We start from the raw sequence: 24,471 nt of genomic DNA, 5'->3' as shown, positions 1-24,471 counted from the left end.
AAGTTCAAGTACAACTAAGTTGCCAAAATAGCGGCACAATGCAGTTGGCTGCAGGAGCAAAACTGATGATAGTTTGACGTTGAAAAGTACTTGCAGCCAAACAATTCAATATACGAATTATGCAATCTTGGTTATCAGGCATTTTGCAACAGGGGTTGTTTTTTTGTTTTGTTTTTCAGGGGCTTTCGTTAGATGATGTTCCAGCAGATGATAACATATGAAGAGCAGAAATTATGAAGGCCCAAGTAGTTAATCGACTCAAAGTCCACCACAATGACTGTAGAGGCAAAAAAAGAAAAAGAAAAAGAAAAACATTTTTTGGGGCATGTATGAAGATTATATGCTGTTATCTTAATGTACAGGACAGACTGACTCTGTATTAGTCTCATGTGACATCCACAAAAAAGCAATCTTATGAAAAGAACAAAATAAGTCAGCTTTTCCATACTGGTGCGTGTTTTTCATGATATGTAATTGAGAGTGGTCAGCAGTTACATACAGCTAGCAACCAGTTGTTAAGTTTTGGTGTTTCTTCATTCCTTTTTAAAACGTATTGGTTTCATTTCCAATGCACTGAGGGCAATGGAGAAGTAAGGGAATCTGGACCGACATTTTAAAATGGTACATGGCAGTTACGATAAGACTTGTTCTTGCAGAAAATGCTTGATTACACTACAAAAGTGAGTACCTGCCTCACAAATTGCAGTGATTTTTTTCTGTTTATTTTTTTCAAGCTGAAACTTTGATTTGTTTTCTGTTTTGTCCATTTTAGGGACAGATTGCCGTGTGTGTATTTGTGTGTGTGTGTGTGTGTGTGTGTGTGTGTGCGCGTGCGTGTGCATGCGTGCGTGTGTCTGTGTGTGCGTGCGCGCGTGTGTGCGTGTGTGTGTATGCACGAGAGAGGATCAGAGAAAGTGGTGTCTAGCGATTATTTTATTATTTGACAACAAGAAAAGTGTCGTGCGGTTAGTTACTGCCGGCTGGAAAAAGTTTTTGGGTTTGCAAAGTTGACACTGAACTGTTTGATCAGCACTTTTTTTTTTCTTGGGAGGGAGGGGGGGTTAACCGATAAAAGTACCTTTTATCAAGCCAGCCAAACACAATTTTTAGTCATAATGGATTCAAAGACCATGGTAATTTATCCATCCAGTCTGCGGCTGGATGGATGTGTGGCTTGAGTAGCCCGCGATGACAAAAAGGAGCATTAGTGTAGAGCGGCGATGCATATATGCAATTGTCTCAGCTTGGAATTAAAGTGGATTTACGTGGGACAGGAGATGTGAGAGTCTTTTTTCATCAATGGATTCAACAGCTTCATGTTTGCTTTCAACATTAAGCTTGTAGCATGATATCCCTGATCCACTGATGAAAAGGACGCTTTGATCATCCTCTTTCGTCTCGTACTGCTTCATACAACAAAGAGGGTGCAGAAAGTGCCGAAGATTGAATGACTGTCTCTGTCTTTTTTGTTGTGTCACATTATTATTATTATTTTTTTTTTCTTACTTCAAGATGGTGCCGCGAGACTGGCTGCCTTCATAGAAGTCCTGGAGAAGATTTGTGTCCCCATTTGTGTACAGTGAGACCTTGGCTTACAAACTTAATTGGTTCCCAGACAGTGTGTAAGGCGAAAAGTGTGTATCCCCCCAAAAAATTCCTATAGGAAACCATTAAAATGAGAATAATCCGTTCCCAGGTCTCCATAAAATATAATTTTCAACTAAATAAGCCTTAAAACTACATACAACATACGGTATTCTATGTATAATAAATGTGCTATTGTATTGTAATGAAAGAAATACACTGCACTGTATAATAAAGTCACTTTATTTACATTTGTGATGGTCGTTGATGGCTCTTATTTGACACCTGTTGCTTTCTGACTTGTAAGGTCTCACGAAACTGAGGCATCCCATTATGATTCATCATGTTGATGATTCTCATAGTCACAGTCTTTTCTGGATGGAACTGTTCAATAAAAGCCTGCACATCATTCCACTTAGGAAATCAAATCCTGTGTGTTGAGGACCTCATTATGGTCAGCAACAAGCTCCTCGATGTCATATGCATCCACTTCGAGTCCCAGGCCACAAATTCTTCCATGCTGCTTTCAAGGATCGAAGGGTAACGCCATGCCAATCCTTTTCTATCAGCTGAACACAATGATACACATTGAAATGGACTTAGCATATCCGCTAAGCGGTTAAATCAGACAAACGCACACCTCGTTCGTGTTTCTCAATGATCTCCTTCTCCTCGACTGTTGTTTTGTGTCTTCTTCGGCTGAACATGAGCCTGTGGTGTCTTTTTTGGTCCCAAAAAAGCAAAAGTATATGTAAAAAACTCCTTGGAGGCGATCGACGTGTGTCTCTCTCTCCCTCTCTCTCTCTGTCTCTCACTCGCTCTGGGTCGACGTGTGCATTCAGAGAAAGCGGGTGTGGAAAGGCAGGCCGGCTGGGGCGCTGTTCAGTCATGTGCTTTGGTGTTCTTCCGCGGAAGATTACTCCGCCAGCCGTGGTGGGGGGTGTGTATCGCGAAAAGTAGTGCATAATACAGGGTTTAATTTTCATAAATTTAACGTTCGTATGATACCTGTTCATGGTAAGTGCTTTGTTGCAGCTTCAGCTGTTGTTAAAGCACCATGTAAATCAATATGTATTGTACTGTATTATGCAATTGCCTACCGGTCGGTCGACTTGTAAGCTAGCTGTATAAGCTAATGTTTGCATTCTGTGGTATTGGTGAATGGTTGCTGATTCCCACCATATAGTAGATGCTTCCAACATTGTTAGTAAGAATCAGCAAAGAGTCATTTCACGGAAAGAAATCCTTCTATAGCCCCATCCTGTGCTCATGTAAGCATGTTTGTTTGCGTGTGTGGCCTTAAGAGCTTCACTCCGCAGGTGTGTCCCATGGAATGACTCGTGGAATGAGTCGGTCTTTATCAGAAATCTCCACCTGCTGTCTCGGAGCAAGCTTGCAAGCTTTACCTTTGACAGAAATCAATATGGCCGTCACAAGCAATCATCCGCCAGCTATGTGTGTGAGTGCACACCCACTGGGCACACAAAATGCATGTGCTCATATATTCAGATCTAAACAAACAAAAGCACGAGGGGGTGTGGGGGGGGGGGGTTCTTGTTGCTTTTTTGATTGCAAACAAAAGTGCAAAGGACAGGGGTAATTTGAGAGAGAGAGTGTGAGATGCACATTGAGAGACCTTGTACTTTTGACACCAGTATGCGTGTGTTACTTTGAAGGTGAGGGCAAGAGTGGTAATTAGATTTCTGCTTCTGAAAACACAAGATTCCGTGCGCGACTTCTTTTGTGGGAGTCAAAACAAATGGATTTTTATCAACAATGCCAGGTCACCTGATCTCGCGCACGCAAGGCAAAGGCGCTTTTTTGATTTATCGGAATTCACTTCCACAAAGGCTGTTTTCATCTCAAAAGTTTGTTCTCACCCACAAGTATTCCACTCTTGTGCCTCGTATGGTTATAAGGGGAAGTATCTTGAACTGATCAAGGCTCCTTTTGTACTTCTGTTTGTTTTGTCTCCCATCAGACCTAATGTGAGGTTATCGCCAAGCCATTTGTCCTTACAATGCTCGTAATCCACCAAGCTCCGGCGCACTCGTCTCAAATATCAATTAAATAATCAGATGCAATCTCATCCCTTTGTTCCTCACAGACGGTCCAGACCACAAAGGCCTTCTGTTTACTCACCTGAAAGTGTGTTTTAAAATCTCAATGCATATTTTTGGAGGCGTAAAATCAGACAAACAGTGGGAGGGTGTGTCAAAGCTTTACCTACAGAAATGACGTCTCTAACACCGAGATATTTTCCATCACCGTTTGGGACAAGCTGTCGTATTTGAGCAAGAGACCAATGAGCATGCAGCTTCATCAAAGCAACAACTGCCAGAGACTGCCATGTGAGGGCCTGTGTGTCACACATCATTTCCCTTGGGTCTCCATGTCTTTTGGAAGGCAAATGAGTCAGGGCAAACATTCCGGTTTACACACAACAGTGGTGTGCATTTTCTTTTATGTCACACCAGGGGCCCTTCATGCTGGAATTGGACTCTTACTTACATGCCGGTAAAATAAGTATTGTGGATTCTAAAACTAAAAAACAACATGGGGAATGAGAGGTGGGGAGTAATTATTAAAACAAATTAGCTGAATTTAACTTATCTAGTATATAAATCAGTTCTTCATAGCCACATGTCGTTTTACAAGGTGGCAAACAGACATTCATACAGGTGCATTCATAAACTCAGGAATAAAAGTGCAATGAAAAACATGGTGTGTTCATTTAACTCAATTGTGTGACCTTAATGTTTGTTGAAAAATAAAATGGATCCAGATCATTTTTAAGTAGATGAGACCTTTGAAAGGCGCTTAAAGTGTTATTATTATTATTATTATTATTATTATTAGATGTACGATCAAAGTAATGGAACTTTGCCGCAGCTATTCAGCATAACAAAATGTGTATTACACCGATCATTCTATATACCATCATATGGCACCTAAAACAAAAACCAAAAAAAGTACTTCTTTTTCCTTCCTTTTTAGGCTCAAGGTTTCAAGTGCGTGCCTCAATTTGGTTTTGAAGATCAATAAAATACTTTTCAGTTTTCAGTTGCAGTGAGGCTAATATGGCCAACAGTGAAAATACAGTTTACTGTACTGTGTATACAAATATGTATACTTTTATATTGCAATACTTTCAACGTTCAAACAGCAGACTGATTTTATCTTGTTTAAACAGAAAACTGAATACCATTTCTTCCAATGAATAATGCACCATACGCGGATGAAGAAGATGGGCCAATATTTACTCCTGTCGACCAAGCGACAAAAGAATGGTAATTCGTCAAAAGGCCTTTGCTTGAAAATGTTGATGTGACAATTTATGGTGAAATTAAGCCATTCACTGCCATTCCTGAATTTATTTGGGAATTGAAAATATGACGTGGAGGGCCAAATTTCTTCGGGTTTTGTTTTTGCGGGGGTGCCAATAAAGCGCTGGTAAGACCTCTGGCAATGTATTTTCCATTCCATGAGGGGGGAGCATTTCCTTTTTTTCCATGTTCGCGCTTTGTGCCAGCTTCAGCTGTTGTTAAAGCGCTATATAAACCAATACGTATGTATTTATTGTATTTTGGACAGCCACCCTCATTTCAAGCTCATATAACTCCAGACCCATGTAATTTGGGAATTAGCTCTTTTTTTCTGATGAAAGAAGACAGTCTAAGGTTTCTGTCGTCATAAAACTCAATTTGGGTGAAAATGACAAAAGCCCTGGCTCTGGAGTGGACACATTTTTGCACATTGTCGGGCAGTGAATGAGTTAAATTCTGCGCGTATATACCATCAATGTAATATATAAAATCAATACATAACAGTGAGAATTGAAAGTCGCCCAGAATTTAATTTCTCCAGGGCACGTATAATAATACCCAATATGAGGGGAAGCTCATCTGTGCCTCAGACGACAAATTTTAACCACTGGTGATTGCCTTCTGATTTTATTTTTTACCGAATTGAAAATGCCATTATGTGTGGGAATTTGAATTAACTGTGACAGTCAAATTACATGGCCACGCATTATACGTGCTGTCAACGGCTATATTTTTTCATATATTTTTTTCATCAATAGTGAGGCAGAAGCTCTAAGTCGATGTTTTGGTATGAGTATCTCTTGAGCGAGTGACCTCTGCAGTAAGATTGACTGCAGTGATAGAAAAACAAACTCCTCCAATTTCCACTGTGCACCAGAGAGCTCCTCTGGTGGGTGGGGTTCCAACCTATACATTTTAAAAGGTACATATATAAAAGGGCAAGGAAAAGTAGCTAATTCATCAAAGCGCATGATTGTCGGCTTTTGCAAATAGAGCAAAGGGGCTCCGTAAATCATTCCTAAGCAGACACCCGTAAGCAAATTAAACTGGTGAAAGAATCAATGGTCCCGGATCGATTGGTGTAAAGGACAGCTGATTTGACCCGGGAGAACTGTGGAATTCCGGAGATCTGTTTCCACTTCATAGCCGCAGCTGTCACTCTTCATTCGTGTCAAGACGGGCCGTGGACTCTGAACGTAACTCAGCCGGGCTTGACTAAAACAAAACCTTGGAGGGCAAAGCAATGTAGGGCAGAGAGAAGTCTGATGGCATCTTGCTGGATAGACGGAAGATTAAGGTAAAATCTCGCTCTGTCTGAATATCCCCCACCTCCATACCCCCCCCCCCCCAAAAAAAAAAAAAAAAAAAAAAAAAAAAAAAAAAAACTGTCTCTCGAGGTGGATGACTTCTCAGACTGCAGCTGTGCAACAGATGCCTCAAGTTCACGGATGGCTCATTTTCGCATTGTTAAGGTCACAGATAACGGCTTTACCAAGAGCAATTTCAACTTTGACTTGTTGGCCCAACAAGAGGAAGACATTAAATCATTACTCCTTAAACGTTTCTTTCCATGCATCTATTTGGCCATCCGTTCTCGCGCGCCTTTGAATTACAATATATGGCATCCTTAATGTCATTTTGTCAGCCTATTTCACCATCCGTCACTGCGGTCCGGACTTAGATAACCTCATAGAGACGTCTGCAATAGCCGGAGGAAAAGTTATACTGATCAGGCTGACACTTGATGTCTCAAGGATGACACCGAAAGACTGAGGTCATTCTCTAACATGTGCAAACCTTCATGCTTTCCAGACATTACATCGCAAGTATTTGTTTCACTTTCCCTTTTGAACGGATTCATGTACCGCCTTTCATTTCTGATCAAACATATGCAAATACACAAACCCAGATGAGATTTACTGTGCAGGGGTTGTTCTGTTGCTGTTTTACAATCTCAATACAGTGGGGCCTCGGTTTACGAACACCTTGCTTTATGAAATTTTCGGTTTACGAACGTTAAATTTATGAAGATTAAACCTTGGCATAAGCACTACTTTTCGGGATACACATGTAGCGCCGCCCCACCACGGCTGGCGGAGTAATTTTCGGCGGAAGAACACCAAAGCACACGACCGAACTGCCCCCCAGCCGGCCTACCTTTCCACACCCCCTTTATCTGAATGCACACGTCGATTGTCTTCAATGATACTTTTGCTGTTATGGGACCGAAAAAGACCCCACCACAGGCTCGTGTTCAGCCGAAGAAGACACAAAACAACATTACAGTTGAGGAGAGGAAGGAGATCATTGAGAAAAATGAACGAGGTGTGTGTTTGTCTGATTTAGCGGGTTAGCGGATATGCTAAGTCCACTTCAGCTTGCTACCGTACTTTGCAACAAAGCTTTACACAAAGGCTTTATTTACTCGATACTTTCACATGACTATTGACACCGAACTATCCCTTAGGGATTATTGGAAGGACCATTTCAATGTGTATCATTGTGTTCAGCTGATAGAAAAGGCTTGGCATGATGTTACCCTTCGATCCTTGAAAGCAGTATGGAAGAATTTGTGGCCCGCATGCATCCTTGAGAGGGACTTTGAAAGATTTGATCCTCATGACTATTGTTTTTGACGACATCGTTTCCATTGGACAGAACATGGGACTCGAAGTGGATGCAGATGACATCGAGGAGCTTGTTGCTGACCATAATAAGGTCCTCAACACAGAGGATTTGATTTGCCTTCAAGAGGACAAGCAGAAGCAAGCCATTCAAGAGTTGTCATCTGAGGACGAGGAGGAGATGGCTGCAGCATCAAGTGAGAGCATCAAGGTAATGTTGGCAAAGTGGAATGATGTGCAGGCTTTTATTGAACAGTTCCATCCAGAAAAGACGGTAGCTATGAGAATCATCAACATGATGAATGATAATGTGATGCCTCAGTTTCGTAATACCATACAAGTCAGAAAGCAACAGGTGTCAATTAAGAGCCATCAACGACCATCACACATGTAAATAAAGTGACCAACGGGTAGCGACGTCAGCCCTGCCTGCAGCCTCGCAGGTGCTGGTTGTTTTAATCACTGACACTTAAAAGGACACCCAGCACGACCATCCGGTGTCGGTTTATTGTCTGCTGCATGTTTGTTGCATGCATTGTGTATGCTGTGCATGTGTTTGTTTAACCTTGGCGGACTTTTACTTTTGGTCTTCTTTTGATACTTTGTATTTTTTTTGTTCAGATGATTTTAAAGTTTTACATTTTGTTCCTGCTGACCTTTATTTTAATACAATTTGTCAAACAACCTCCTGCTCCCTCCTGCCTGCTTCTTGGGATCCGCACCCGCCATCACCACCTCGCAAACCGTGAAAGAATGAACCGACCAACCATCGGATCCCGCAGGTACATCGGACCCGTCTCATTTCCACCCTGTGCCTGGCAATGCTACGTCCACGTTAGCCCGAGCCTCGTTGAGTTTGAATTGCATCACTCGACGAGCCGTAACGTCCATGTAAACGTCCGGCCGAGACCTCCTTCCAGGTGGCCGTCCAGGGTGACACTGGGTGACTGGCAGTGCACGCCCACGTCCAGCCACGCTGTCGTCGTGCATGACGAATTGAGTCTCATCCACGACGAGCCGTGCAACGACCGCGTCAACGTCAGTCCGAAACCCCACTCACCGCTGGATCCCGGAGCGGCTCTGGACTGGTCTCGATCCCCCGGTGCCGGGCAGTTCACGCCCACGTCGGCGTCCGGCCGGGACCTGGTCCCATACGGCCGTACGGGGTGCCATTCTGCGCCTGGAAGTGCGACGTCCACGTTGAGCCATGCGCCGTCGCGTGAACGTGCGAGAGGTATCGCACTCACGCCCACGACGATCCGTGCCGCGTCTTCGTCCACCCCAGGCCGAGTCCCGTTCCCATCAGGCCGCCGCCCGTCGTATGCTGGAGAGGCAGCGGTTGCCGTCTCCACCATTGTTCCCTGGTGAGTGGACCTTTTGGGAGACTGTTGGGACTTCTGGAAGCAGCCCCTTGAAGGGGGGGTACTGTCATGATCTGGTTGGCGACCAACGGGGGGCGCTGTCGGCCCCGCCTGCACCTGCACAGGTGCTGGTCGTCCCGATCAGATTGGCGACCAACGGGTAGCGACGTCAGCCCTGCCTGCAGCCTCGCAGGTGCTGGTCGTTTTAATCACTGACGCTTAAAAGGACACCCGGCACGATGTTTGTTGCATGCATTGTGTATGCTGTGCATGTGTTTGTTTAACCTTGGCGGACTTTTACTTTTGGTCTTCTTTTGATACTTTGTATTTTTTCTGTTAAGTTGATTTTGATGTTTTACATTTTGTTCCTGCTGACCTTTAATTTAATACAATTTGTCAAACAACCTCCTGCTCCCTCCTGCCTGCTTTTTGGGATCCGCACCCGCCATCACCACCTCGCAAACCGTGACAGGAATTTCAGACAAATGGCCTTTATCAAGAAGTGACAATGTGTATATCATCCTGCTGATTTGATTACCGTATTTTCTGTAGGGTGCACCGGCGTATAAGATGCACCCTCAATGAATGGTGTATTTTCAAACTTTTTCCATATACAGTATAAGAGGCACCTTCAATTAATAAAAAAAGTTTTCTAAATACAGTAAAGTCTCGTTATATCGATATTCAAGGGAGTCCGAAAAAATATCGATATAACCGGGACTATCGATATATCTGACCCTGTTTGCATGTAATTTTCTCCGTGCGTGCATAGAAATAGTATCGATATAACCGGGACTATCGATATATCCGATATCGATATAACGAGACTTTACTGTACATGTATAATATATAAATACATACATGTTTTCCAAATATAAGGCATACCATATTATAAAGTGCAACAGTATAGACTGGAGTTATGCACTACTTCTCTGGGTAGGGGGTGGAGTCAGTGGCTGATGAGTTGCGAGACCTATTGTGGCTCAATATGACTTCACATATACTATAAGACGCACCTGCGTATAAGGCGCAAGGTCAACTTTGGAAGAAAATGAAGGCCTTTGGGTGCGCCTTATACACCGGGAAATATGGTAATTACAGTTTATGTTAGCATCAGTGAGTGTAATTAAGATTGTGTGCTTATCTTAGGATAATGGTGCACTGTGGCGATTCCAGTTTGGAGGTCAGCCTCAGAACATGATTTTACATTTGGCAAGCTGCCATTTTTTTCATGGTGCATTTATATTATAGAATGCTATCTATCTACATCAGTGGGATTTGTTTGACAGTTCACATTTGAGTATGGCATAATTGCAGGGCATTACTACAGGGCAAAGGCAATGGTTTAATGAAGTGAATATACCGTATTTATTTATGTATAAGGCGCACCCAAAAAGCCTTCATTTTCTTGAGAAGATGACCCTGTGCCTTAGACGCAGGTGCGCCTTATATGTGAAGTCGTATTGAGCCACAACAGGTCTAACAACGACTGTCATCAGCCACTCCATTTCCCCCTAGAAAAGAAGTCATGCTTAACCCCAGCCTCTACTGCAGCACCTTATAATATGGCAGGGGTCGGGAACCTTTTTGACGAAGAGACCTATAAAAGTAAAATATTTAGAAATGTTTTTCAGTGAGAGCCACACGCGGGCGCGCACACACGCACACATGCAAACACGCACGCGCGCGCGGCCACTTTTCAACAAAATATCAGAATGTATTATTTAAAATAACTTTGTGATTGTCACGTTCCGGCGGCGACAGTGGCAGCTGGCGAGCAGGAACGTGTGGGATTGGCGGTGGATCGCTAAGCAGGACAGAGGCGTAGGTACCGGCAATGGATTTATTAACATAAAGCGCGGGTCCGAAAAGACGCGGACCCGGTAAAAAGTTCGTGAGACAAAACCAAGAATGACAAACTGACAATGCTAGTGGGTGAGTGGCGGCAATCCACTCGACCACACTAGCTAAGAAAAATAAAGTGGCACACGGGGGTGCAAAACAACCTACGACGCGGTGCAATAAACAAACGCGTTCGTGGCTAAAATCATTCCTCGGGCGGAGCAAATTATGTACTGGCTACAAGTTCCAAGTACTGGCATGGCACGAGGCGAAGTATCTTCCGACGCTGGGTGAGTGCCAGCGTCGGGTTTAAATGTCCACAGTCAATGAGGAGGAAATTGACAGCAGCTGGCGAACGGCGGGAGCGGAGGCCCCGCCCAGCTGTCAACTGGCTCATGACAGTGATAGTACTCACCGTTAACATGAATGGTATTCCGTTCCTTGTGATTGGTAAATATGCAGCCAAACAAACGGGTCCATAGGCGAAGTTACTGCGAGCTAGCCTGTGCGCGGCTCATAAGCTTCCACACTTGCGATCTGCAATCTACTTCTCGCAGAAGTATATTGATGCTAACGTTAACATGGGGCTTGTTAAAATGTCACTGACATTCGACTTTTTCATCAATGGAATTGTGTCATTGCAAATTAGAATCAGAACAGTTTCTCTCCTCAAAGGTGAATGCTCCGGTGCATTCAAGCTGAAGTGGACTCGTGCAGCTCATTTAAAGGGGCGTTTACCTGTTTCAACATGACGGCCAGTGTCATCCAATCAAAATTGCGCTTTCCGCCAACAGCAGCCCCACCAGGAAATGAACGGCGAAAAAACGAGAATATGTATGTAGTTTTATCGGCGAGCCATATGCAATCATCAAAAGAGCCATATAAGGCTCACGAACCATAGGTTCCCGACCCCTGTAATATGGTGTGCCTTATACTTGGAAAACTTTGATGTATTTATGTATTATATTTGGATGACATTTTTCATTCGTTGAATGTGCACCTCCGGTGCGCCTTATACTCTAATGTGCGTTATACACCACTTAAATATTGCTCATATACATTTCAATAGGACTAAAATGCACATTTTCTTTTTTCGATCATTAAAATTTGAAAAAGTACTTCACAGCATTCGCCATTGTGGTGTGTCAAACTTTGATTTATTTTGGATATATAGGGTTAAAAACAATACTTGCCATTTATTAATGCACCGGCAACTTTTATTTATCCCACCATAGCAACGCGAATCCTTCAGGATTAATTCAATTATCACTCATTTTCACTTGCTTCAATATAACCCCCAAGGTCGCTTGCTTGCACACGGCACCTTTGCAGGCGTGACGTCAAACAAAGTTGTGAATTTCACAAATGTTTCACCTTGTCATAAGCGTACAATTATAGCACTGGCCCCCGAGGCAAATCTAATCTCAAAGTGAAGGGAAATCTTCTATTATATCAAGCGAAATTACTGTGAGCTTTTCTCGGCCTATTCCGATAAGATACCGATCAGGCAAATAGATTGGCTTTTCCATTATCTGCGGAGAGATCTTGGAAGGCATTGGGTAGATAATTTGCTCATGTTTCCTGTGACCTCTCCAGATTGAAATGATGTCTTTGGCCTCATGTCAACTGAATGCTTGTATTTACAGGGGCGTAAAAACTCCCGGTCTGTATTTTAAATTCTCAGCAACGTAAATGTCTAATGACATATTACCACTACCGATCACTGTGTAGTACCAGTATTGAATCGTATCAGGTGGTTTTAAGGCTACTTGAACTAGTAATTTTGAGGTTTTCACAGAGTCTTAAGAAAAGAAATGATACAACCGGAGAAATTCAGTGAACTGTAAAGATTGGGATTAAAGAAAAAGATGTGTGTGTGTGTATATCTATCTATCTATATATATATATATATATATATATATATATATATATATATATATATATATATATATATATATATATAGTAAAGTCTCGTTATATCGATATTCAAGGGAGTCCGAAAAAATATCGATATAACCGGGACTATCGATATATCCGACCCTGTTTGCATATAATTTTCTCCGTGCGTGCATAGAAATAGTATCGATATAACCGGGACTATCGATATATCCGATATATATATATATCAGTGGCGGTCCGTGCATTTCACACCTAGGCCTTCAGTGAAGTCCTACTTAGTCCGACTTGAACAAATATCCCTCGTAATACCATAATTTATGACACAACGGCTGGATATATCATTTACAAAAGCACACACACGCAGTACTGGGCGTGGCATCACCTTAATCCTCTACAACACAGGCTATTTTCCGGAGCAATTACACATCAATAATTCTGCATCAGCAATTAGAACTTGTCACTATACGTGATACTGCAAACACTTAAGAATAAAAGGGATTTTAAAATCATTTGTCCACAAAGTTTTATTAAGTCCACCAAGAATATGCAATCTTTAACAAGATTTTACGCTAAATTAGAAAATGTCAGTTTAATATAAGAAAAACAACAAGACGTTCACAAAACGAACTATTTGTTGAAAATAAAAGTAAACAAATCTTTTTCATTTGTTCTTGAGAATAGGCTTACCTACATGCGACAGCGAGTTGTCCTCTCTTTCAGCCATTGTGGGTTAAAAAAGCGAGTAGATAGTAGTAGGGTTTTCTGCTAAAGTTTGCGGGTCTGATCTGTTGTAGCTTGGTTGATTTGCATAGCGCTGCCTCCGCTGAGGGCTGAGGTAAAGTGAGTATCCAATCACAGGACGCGTACATGTCATGTTCAACGCGAGGCCCTCTAGCTGGCCTTACTGTGCCAACTCGTGATCTGATTGGCTATCGCAACTATATATCAACTACATGTGCCCGTTCATGTACAGCGCACAGACGCCCTCACTGTTGATTCTGAGGGCGTCGGTCAGATTTCATACAGCCTGGCAACACAAGCTAGCTGAATTCTGATTGGATTAAAAACTCTGACCTAAAACTACAACACTGAAAGGAGCATAACCAAATGCATATAATATAACACCAAGAAAACAGTATGTACAATAATTATATATATATTTAGAAAAAATACTTTTTTAATGAAATTGACTTTTATTAAAATTATGATAATGATGTCTGATTATGTTAGGCCAGCAGAGAAGGCCTTGCTGGCTCTGACGGTCCAATCTATATTTCAGTGAGCGCAAATCTGCTCTCATTTCCTGGCATTTTGAAGTGTGATTTTAATTATTTGGATTATAATTAACAAAACGAAATGAGCTGCTTTGATGTGGGGAATTTAACGTTTAAATAAATGCAAGGTGAAATAATTTTGATAATTGAGTTACTTTGTCATGAAAGCAGGTGCCCAATTTTATGTGTGCTTCCATCATGAAGCAGCGCTCTATCAACATGAGGGCTTTGCCGCTTAAATATTGCTCAGACGTGGACAGATAAAAAGGTCGGGGCTTTATTTGTTGTATCCCATTCAGCTGCTGTTGCACTTTCACTTTCCTTTGACAAAATTGACTTTCATTGATCAACATTTCGTTTGGATCAGATCAAAGTGAAAGCATTTTCTGTTTGTGATCTTACATTTATACACTAAATAAAATGCTTTTCAAGGAGAACTGTTTTTGGTGCATGCTAATAAACTATTATTCAGTTCAAAGTCCATCTCAAGCTGGCGGAATTAATATTCGGATGTAGCTGGAGCACAACCGCTAACGGCAAACACAGCGGAAGTCGTACACTTCAGCGCGATCGTGTCATTTTCAATCTATTACACCACTGGTGTCAAAGTCAAGGCCCGGGGGCCATATCTGGCCCACCACATCATTTGCAAAAGCAAATCAAACTGGTGGAATTCCATGTTTCCTGAAGTCCGAATCAAAATTTTGAATTGTGCGAATTCAACCGCAATAAAAGTAATTATGTTTTATTTCAATTTGAAAAGTAGTTCTTCGATAAGTCATTCACTGCCAGACGATGTGCAAAAATGAGTCCACTCCATCCAGTGGCAGGGTTTTTGTCATTGTCACTCGAATTCAGGACCCACAGAATACTGAGTGTGCGCATATACCATACTGAGAAACCTTGGACTGTCTCTTTCATCAGAAAAAAAAGAGTTAATTCCGAAATTATATGGGTCTGGAATTATATGAATTTGAAATGAGGGTGGCTGTACAAAATACATACATATTGGTCGATATAGCGCTCGAACAACAGTTGAAGCTGGAAAAAAACTACAACATGGAAAAAAGGGAAATGCTGCCCCCCTTGTGGAAAAGAAAAAAACATTGCCAGAGGCCATGGCCAGCGCTTCATCGGCAACCAAGCATAAATAAACAAAACCCGAATAAATTCGGGAATGGCACTCTACATTATATTTTCATTTCCTGAATAAATTAATGAATGGCTGTGAATGAGTTAATTTGTTGGGCGCTCTACGTGTAATATGTGAAGGGGGATTAAACAATCTAATGGCTTCCCCAAATTCATAACAGCCCCCGAGAGGAAACCGTAACTCTAAGGTGACCCGCAGCAAAAAGTGAGTTTGACACCCTTGATGTGGACTGTACAGGAATGAGCTGTTTGCCAGAAAATAAAAAGCTCATGAACACTCACACCATTCAGCCCACAAAGGAGCTGCTTACTCTGTATTGAGTAGGTTCTGTTTACACTTGCAAGCCACCAAAGAAAGATAAAATGATCCACTGATGCTAAATCGTAAAACAAATGCAGGATTTAGGATGCCAACAAAAAAAACTAAACGATTTCCAATCCATCGTAGAAAGCAAGCATTCACAAAGTTGAATGAGGGCAACTCCCGCTTGAGTGTGCACTCTTCTATTTGAAAAGCCTGTTCAAATATCTTATATTCAGTACGGTTAGTGGCCCAGTGCCACCTCTCCTTTTCCTGGAGTTATTAAATAAGTCGGCAGCGGTGTAGCTCTGTCACAGCCAGCATTAGAACACCATCCCCCTCCCATTACCAGGTGCAGCCTCGTGATTTAAAGCTTTGATTCTGTTCAAATGACAACAAAGGTGAGACCAGAGTTGACGCTCCTAATTCATCATTCCCCGCTTGATAAGAAGCGGATTAATGCTTTTAATGCCGCGGTTGCGGGCAATCATCCATTTTAAAGCCGGCTCCCGGGAGGACGCGTCTGAAAAAAGGAAAACATCTGAAATGTGGTTGGATCAGGGAGGGGCTGGGGATTGCATGGCAGGGATATGCGGAACTTTGTAGGACATTATTTTAGAGCTAAGCGTGGCATCGCTCTCCGCAGTCTTGCTTCCCAAATCTTACCCTGTGGTCTTGGCCTGCGTCCCAGGAGCAGATGGTTGCAAGATCCCGGTTAAAGATTGACCTGAATGATATCATTCAAAATTCAGACCCAAATATTTTTTCCCTTCCCAAGACTAAGTCCGATGACCCTTTCTGATGCGCGTGCAAACTTGTAGCACGCATATTAAGATAATATTTCCCTTGTGCCTAATACCCCAGGACAAAGTGATTCCATGTTGAACTTAACATCTGCTGACTCCTCCAACTTTGCACTCTCCCCCCAAACCTGTGCAAAAGCATGTGAGTTGCAAGGAAAATGATCCATTATCCAGATGTATCTGGGCAGAATGAGCTCCGCCACAGCTGTTTCTCTGATCTCTTCTTTAATTTTCTTTAAACTGTCGCCAAAGTGAACCACACGTGATGAGAAGACAACTGTTGCTCTTGTTAGAAAAAGGCTCATGTGAAACTGTGTCCCCCATCTGTAGCCCCCTCTTGTAACCTTTAACCACATTTTAAACGGACCGCACGACTGAAATTTCTGGGTACCTTTGCCACAATTAGAAATGTTTCTATCTTTCTCTCGCTTTCACTCTCTGCCTCAGTCTCTTTGTCTCTCTCTCTCTCCCACACTCTCCCTCTTCCCCTCTCTGTCTCTCTTTTCTCTCCCTTCTCTTTCTCTGTCTGTCTCTCTCTCTCTTTGTCTCTCTCACCCTCTCTCTCTCTTCTCTCTCATTCTCTATTCTCTCTCTCGTCTCTCTTTTTCTCACGCTGCTCTTTCACTCTCTCTCACTCTCTCCTCTCTCTTTCTCACCCTTCCCTCTCTCTTTCTCACTCTTCTCTCTCTCTCACTCTCTCCTCTCTCTTTCTCACTCTTCTCTCTCTCTCATTCTCTCTCTCTCTCACTCACTCACTCTCTCTCTCTTTCTCTCTCTCTCCATATATATATATATATATATATATATATATATATATATATATATATATATATATATATATATATATATATATATATATATATATATATACACACACAGTGGGACCTTGGCTTATGAATTTAATTGGTTCCCAGACAGAGTGTGTAAGGCGAAAAGTGTATATCCCGAAAATTAATTTCCCATAGGAAACCATTAAAATGAGAATAATGCGTTCCCAGGTCCCCATAAAACATAATTTTCTACTTTCTAATTTTCTAAGCCTTAAAACTACACAAAATATACCTTATTTTATGTATAATAAATGTGCTTTAGCAGGGGTGCTCATTACGTCGATCGGGATCTACTGGTCGATCGCGGCGTGACAGTAAAAAAAAAACATTTATCAGCCTATCAAACGTCCCATCACGTGATTGACATACAGGGCAACCATTCAGATGACAACTAAATTTTGACATTTAGGTCGCCGCGCACGCGTAAACAACGGCGCTAAGCGCAGCAAAATTTACAAACTAGTCAGCGAATTACCTCAGATTTTAAGCCCTTGCTAAAACATATGGTGATCAAAATGAGTGAGAAAGCTGGACCAAGTAAGAAGGCAAAAACATATTACTTTCATACGGAATGGGAGGTGGACTTTTTCTTCACGATGTCATTATCAAAATGCGTATTGCCAAGTGCAGGCAGACTTCTTGAATTACCACACCAAAACATATACGCACACACACACCAAAACATACTCTCACACACACACACACGCATACACACACTAAACACAAACACATACAAATGTCCCCATTGTGGGACTATTAAAGGCTTTCTTATCTTATAGTGATTGATTTCATATTAAAAACGAATGGTAGAGCATTGGTGGGGGTGATGGGGTTTGTGTCTTTGGCAAATAGCTCACTTTGGACATGGTAAAACGAAGTGTTTCGCCTTCTGGGTGATTTCCTCTCAATGTTTTTCATATCATGTTTGTGAGAATATGAAATACCAAGTTAAGAGGCGCAGAGGGGAAAGGCGATGGTTAATGTGAATTAATGACACACACCAAAAAGTGGTGTCAGGAAATAAATGGAGAACAATGTCTTTAATTAGACATGCTAATGAAGGACAACCCTGAGTAGCCGCTTTCATCCTGAAACAAATGGATGTATTATTTTTGTTTTAATAGATACAGAGTGCTTTCCATTCTATTGATCTACATTGAGGGGGAAACAGTAACTGCAAAGACAATTCTGGGATTTTTAAAAGACAAGGCCGAATATATCTTTACTGCAATTTACGCAGGTTCCAAATTCAGTCTCACTTCAAATGAATTTCGCTGGCCTATTTCATTTTTTATCACATCAAAGCGCTAATATATTTGCATAAACAGAGCATCAGCTTTGTGGTGCAAACACTTGCCTCCAATGTCCTGCCAGTAATAATTTAAAGCAATAAATAAACAACTAAATAAATAAATAAATAATACAATGGCAAACAAATTTCTCTTTGATGCCCATTTCTACTCATACCCGAAATGGCCAAAATGATTTGGACACTCGACCGTCACAAAAGAAAAAAAGAAATTATGTCGGCGAAGACTTTTAAGTGTGTTCAAGGGGATTTGTTTCTATTTGTCCAGAAAAAAACACATTTGTGACTGTTGTAGAACCTGAGACAGAGCTTGGTTAATGGACGGATTTAGAAAAATTTAGAGCACTCGAAACTCTAGGGAGTAGTACCACTCTCCAACTATGAGTGGCCTCATTTTTGGATGAGCAGTGGAGAGGTAGCCGTGGGAGGGAGATAAAAAGAAAGTTGGACTCACGCTTACAGATTAAAGTCTCTTACATAAGGACCCACAAACAGTTAAAGGACAACCGACGTCTCCGGACAAGTTGTGTCCATAATTTGTAAAATTGCTTCAAATGACTTCTACTGAGCGTATTTTACAAAGATTCCACCGCATATAGCTATATTTTACGTTTTAAGACTCGCGTTGAATATTCCGGAAGTCTTGTTTTTGAGTTGGTGACGAGTCCTCACCCTACGTCACTGAAGGAACGCCCCTGAGCGAGAAACGACATACCTTGCATCACCTCAATGCATTTTGCGGTACTTTGTTTGGTCTGAAAACGTCGTGTTGATCCGTGTTGATGGCGAAATTAGAAGGAAAACACATAAACAACGCCATGGTGAATCGTTGTATGTTACACTGAGACAACTATTAGATATTCGCTGAAAAAAATTCCAAGGTGAAGAATCAAGCAATTTCCAACAGAGCTCTGGCGCCATCTTCTGCATTTTCTGTGATGCTACACATCAGTCTTGATCACTCAAAATGACCGGAAGACCTTCTTTAATCGATTGCAAACATGTATGGTTTCCTCTTCAGAACTACAGTAAAGTCTCGTTATATCGATATCGGATATATCGATAGTCCCGGTTATATCGATATCTATTTCTATGCACGCACGGAGAAAATTACATGCAAACAGGGTCGGATATATCGATAGTCCCGGTTATATCGATATTTTTTCGGACTCCCTTGAATATCGATATAACGAGACTTTACTGTATTTGAATCATATTCATAACTGGATGCGTAACAGGAAAGCATATTCTCCGAATCTGAAGCCATTGTTTTGATTCTCGAGCAATGCAAGACGTCTTGGCGTGACGTCACAAACTGGTGTGTGATAATGTCTATATAACACTGCTTCATTCCGACACTGAGGACGATGACTTCGATGGCTTCAGTTCAAAAGAGGAAGATGAAGACGGCTTACCGTGATTTTTTACCAGTATGTTTTTTTACCACAAATGTTATACTGTGTTGCTATTGTGTTACTAGCGTGTTGTTACCATGTTGCTCCCGTTTTACTCCCGCGTCACAGGCACCGTTTGGGAAGAAAGTTATATTATTAAAACTTTGAAAACTCTGTGTACCGTCTTTCTTTGTAAATATGTTTACATGTTTTAATGTGGGCACATGCGGCTTATATACAGGTGCGGCTTGTTTACGTACAAAATTGGTTTTCCTCAGAAAATGTAGTGGGCGAGGCTTATAATCAGGTGCGCTCTTTAGTCCGGAAATTACAGTATGTTTGAGAGAGAGCAAAAATGTTCGTATGTACCGTTGTTTGTAACTTGAATGTTCGTAAGTAGGGGAGTGTCTGTATTAGTGGTCATTTTGAATGGAAAAAATTGTCTCCAGTCTCTGCATATATCTCTCACTGAGACATGCAAGGAAAGGAGAACGAGATGGCCACATTTCTCATTTTCAAGCCATTGGTTTATGGATCTCTCAAAAAAAAAACGGAGAAAATAAAAAATCCTATCCCATGTCGTAACCAAATTTAAAAAAAAAGATCATCTTGTGCGTGACAAATGGACAATCACAGCTAGATGATCTCTTTCAAAAACTAAATAGAGTATATCAGTTCGTATTCACTAAGATCCTCCTCTCAGTTCACATGAGAGGGCAACATGTAAATCATCTAATGCTTTATGAGAGCACAAAACAGAACAGGAGAGAATCGGAATCACATATGCCAACGATCAAATCCTAATGCGTGAAAGCTTGTCGAGTACCAGAACAACCTAATAAAGTGGCTGCATTTTAATGACGGTTTCGGGCCATAGCAAGGTGCTCCAGGCCCAAGCTCAGAGCTGTGATGTTTCATTATCATCCCCGTTTGCTTCATTGACAACACAGTAGGCTGCTTTAATTACTCTCCATCAGTGGGGGAGTCAGTGCCACTTCAGACACTCTCTAATCACCCCTCTCCTCTTTTCCTCTGCAGGGCACTCATTATCTCCTACATACAGTGTCATTTCCCCATACTTTATGCCCACCATTGAACTAAAACATAGACAGTTTGCTCAAGGTGGTTAGCTGGATTGGCATTTGGGTATTTAGCCCCAGGAAAAGGCAACCTCTCATGACTACGTTTAAGACACATGCAAAGTAAACCTACTGACTGTGGTATAACGCTTACATCAGTTTTCTTAGAAATGAGTTACATAATTAGGCTCACCGTTTGCTGCAATCCAATTGTGAATGACATTGACAATTCATTTTATTTTTAGTATAATTATGATTGGGTGGCTTGGTGAAAGACTGATTAGCATGTCCGCCTCACAGTACAGAAGTGGAAGGTTTAATTTTAGCCCCTAGCCTTCCCCAGTGTCCCTGCGTGGGTTTTCTCCGGGTACTACGCTTTCCTCCCACATTCAAAAAACATGCATTGTAGATAGATTGAAGACTGTAAATAGGCTGTTGGTGTGACTGTAGTCTGAATGATTGTCTTTGTTTGTCCTGTGAATGACTGGCAACCAGTTCAGTGTGTACCCCGCCTCCTGCCCGATAACAGCTGGGATAGGATCAAGCAACACCCATGACCCTTGTGGGGATAAGCAAATAAAAAATAGTTTCTTTATTTTTATTATTAACTCATTAACTGTGTCCCTACCCCGGATAAATACAGAGCGTTGTGTCAGGAAGGGCATCCGACGTAAAAGCCTGGCCAAAACAAACATGCGAATCAAACCTCTGAAGATGAGGACACTGATTCGCTGTGGCGACCCCTTGAAGGGAAAAGAAGAACTCATTCACTGCAATTCACAAATTTATTCGAGGATTGAAAATATGAAGTGGAGCACCATTCCCAAATTTGTTCGGGTTTTGTTTTTTCTTGCTAGGATCCCGATAAAGTGCTGCCTCTGGAATTCGTTTTTCCCTTCCACAAGGGGGCAGCATTTTCCTTATGTTCTATGTTAGCGCTTTGTTCTAGCTTCAGCTATTGTTAAAGCGCTATATAAACCAATATGTATGTATTGCATTGTAGTTTGGACAGCCACCCTAATTTCAAGCTCAAATATCTCCAGACCCAACTAGCTTAGGAAATCGATGAAAATGTTTTTTTCAGCCGTCATCTGTACTTCTTTGAAGGTGTTGGACGTTTCGCTTCTTATACAAGATGCTTCTTCAGCGAACTAAAGTCTTACTGGTAGTTTCGGCCCTATATGTATCCCTACTGTCCAGACATGGCGGTGCCGGACTCTGCTATGATAGGTCCCTGCTCTCAGGTTGGATGGAGCAGAGGACTACTCCCTGCGGCTCCACTGATTACTCCTATTGTCCTGACTAACGACTGGTCTACCATTTGCTCTGGTATCACCTCATCAGCATTATTAATCCTATGTTGCCTAAGCAGGCTGTTCGTCTGTGTCAGCTCTCAGTCGTACAGGAGTGGTCCATCGATAAGAAGGTTTCTTCAGCCGTCATCTGTACTGTCGATTGAGGCCCACTAGTGTTATCTAGTGGTATAATACTAGGATAATACTAGTGGGCCTCATTCGGCAGTACATATTGGCCGTCCTCAACAGTGAATGGCTCCCCAAACACCTCACCAAGGAGGCAGCCAGGAAGCACCCTGATCAGAAGCCCAAGCCACCTCACTGTCACGCTGTCAAGGTGGTGATGGCAATGGCAGTGGACCCCAAAAAAGCAGGCAGTAGGGAGGAGCAGGGTGTGTTTGACAAATTGTATTAAAATTAAGTCAGCAGGAACAAAATCTAAAACATCAAAGTCATCAGAACAAAAAGTCCAAAGTATCAAACAAAAGCAAAACATGACTTGGTAAAACAAACCAGACAGGGTGAAACAAACAATGACTTGACACAGAATGGTCGTGCCGGGAGTTCTTTTAACTGCCACTGATTAAAACAACCAACACTTGTGCAGCTGCAGGCGGGGCCGACAGTGGTTGCCAACTGGAATGTGACACTCACTTAGTTACTATGACCAAGCTTGTCATGGAAGGAACTCATTTCAGCCGGATCTGGTTCTTTCAGAATACAAACCCATGTTTTCCTTTCAGGGGGAGCCTTGCCAGGCCACATGGGTCTATCCCCAGCATCCGCACACTTTAAACTCCACTTCTAGTCTCAATTTACAAAATAGAGCCACAGTGACTTGGATTTGAACAAGAGATAACCATGTCCAAATATGTAGGTCATCATAGGGTCTATGAACTGTACTTTGTCTGGTCCCTTACTTAAGACCTATTTGCCATGGATGACCCACCCAAGCAAATTAGCTCCTAGGATCATTGGAACACACAAAGTCTAACACCACAATAGGAGATGGTCAGGGAGGGCTACTATGGTGATACAGTTTTACCTTGGCTTATGAACTTAATTGGTTCCCAGACAGAGTGTTTAAGGTGAAAAGTGTGTATGCCAAAAATTAATTTCCTATAGGAAACCATTAAAATGAGAATAATCCGTTCCCAGGTCCCCATAAAAATTAATTTTCTGCTTTCTAATTTTCTAAGCCTTAAAACTACACAAAATATACCTTATTTTAAGTATAATAGATGTGCTGTGGTATTATAATTAAAGAAATAAACTGTATGGTATAATAACATCGTTTTATTTACCTTTGTGATGGTCGTTGATGGCTTGATGGAATGGAGTGGTCGGTTTCATCAGCATAAAAAAAAAGGAGTCCAAGATGGCGCCCGAGTAGGCAGCCGTCAGCAAGTGCTCTGATGAGCCTTGCTTTTTTTGTTGTTTTTGTCTTGTTTTTGTGTTTTCTTTTGTCACTTTGTGTTGTTGTGCGTCGTGTGGAACGGATACGGATTGTTTTTCAGCATTTTTGACCACGACATTCATCAAGGAGGAGACTGTGCTGAGCGGTTGCGCCTTTTCGGCAGCATGAATATGCCTGTACTGTTTTTGAAAGGGAGGAATGTCGGTGCCATTCGACTGTCATCGCTGGACACCAAAGGGGCCATTGTGTTTTTTTGCGCCAGTAATGAGCAGCATCTTCACAGCCCCACTTTGTTCAGTGGAAAGTCGGTGCTGTTGGACAGTCTGCGGCTGGATGGATACATGGCTTGAGGAGCCCGCGATAAGAAGGAAGGAGTGTCAGCGCAGAGCGCCGATGCGTACATGCAACTGTCGCGGGATGGAATTGAAGCTGATTTATGGGGGACAGGAGATATGAGACGATCTCTTTTCGTCAATGGATGCTACAGCTGCGTGTTTGCTTTCAACATTTAGCTGGTAGTCGATGTGCACGTTCCACCATGATGTCCCTGATCCACTAGTAAAGAGACGCTTTGATCCTCTCCTCTTTCATCTGGAACTGCTTTATGTAACAAAGAGGGTACAGAAAGTGCTTAAGAATTAATGTCTCTCTGTGTCTTTGTGTTGTCATGTTATTTGTTATTTAGTTTTTTTTGTTCTTTTGACTTCAAGACGGTGCCGCGAGAGTGGCTGCCTTTCCAGCAGCTCCTATGTTTTGCTTTTCTACTTTCATTTCTTTCATAACTTTGCTGCTGTGAAATGTAAATTTCTCCACTGCGAGACTAATAAAGGCAAATCCAATACAATCCAATTAAACACTTGATGAAGAATGTAACCTTCTTCTTTCACCATCTTGAGGAATGATCCCTTGTAGGTGCTGTCTCTGTGATAATTGTATTTAGTTCCTCATCAATTGTGTTCTGTTGAGCTGGGTTGATAGTTT

The 24,471-nt window shown here is 41.9% G+C and overlaps 1 long non-coding RNA gene across 1 annotated transcript; it reads right to left on the bottom strand.

The window, feature by feature from the left end:
- Window positions 1–1,809: 1,809 nt before the first annotated feature.
- On the bottom strand, window positions 1,810–2,445 carry LOC148899242 (uncharacterized). Its single transcript, XR_016114856.1, has 2 exons — window positions 2,225–2,445; window positions 1,810–2,153 (listed from the first exon to the last, which is right to left on the bottom strand). It is a non-coding gene; the product is annotated as an uncharacterized LOC148899242 (long non-coding RNA).
- Window positions 2,446–24,471: the final 22,026 nt, after the last annotated feature.

The sequence above is a fragment of the Hippocampus bargibanti genome, linkage group LG04 (assembly GCF_051943395.1).
Source record: "Hippocampus bargibanti isolate YZ-2025 linkage group LG04, ASM5194339v1, whole genome shotgun sequence".
In the NCBI taxonomy this organism is placed as follows: domain Eukaryota; kingdom Metazoa; phylum Chordata; class Actinopteri; order Syngnathiformes; family Syngnathidae; genus Hippocampus; species Hippocampus bargibanti.
The sequence above is the reverse complement of the archived record's forward strand: the minus strand, read 5'-3'. Positions and strand labels throughout refer to the sequence as shown.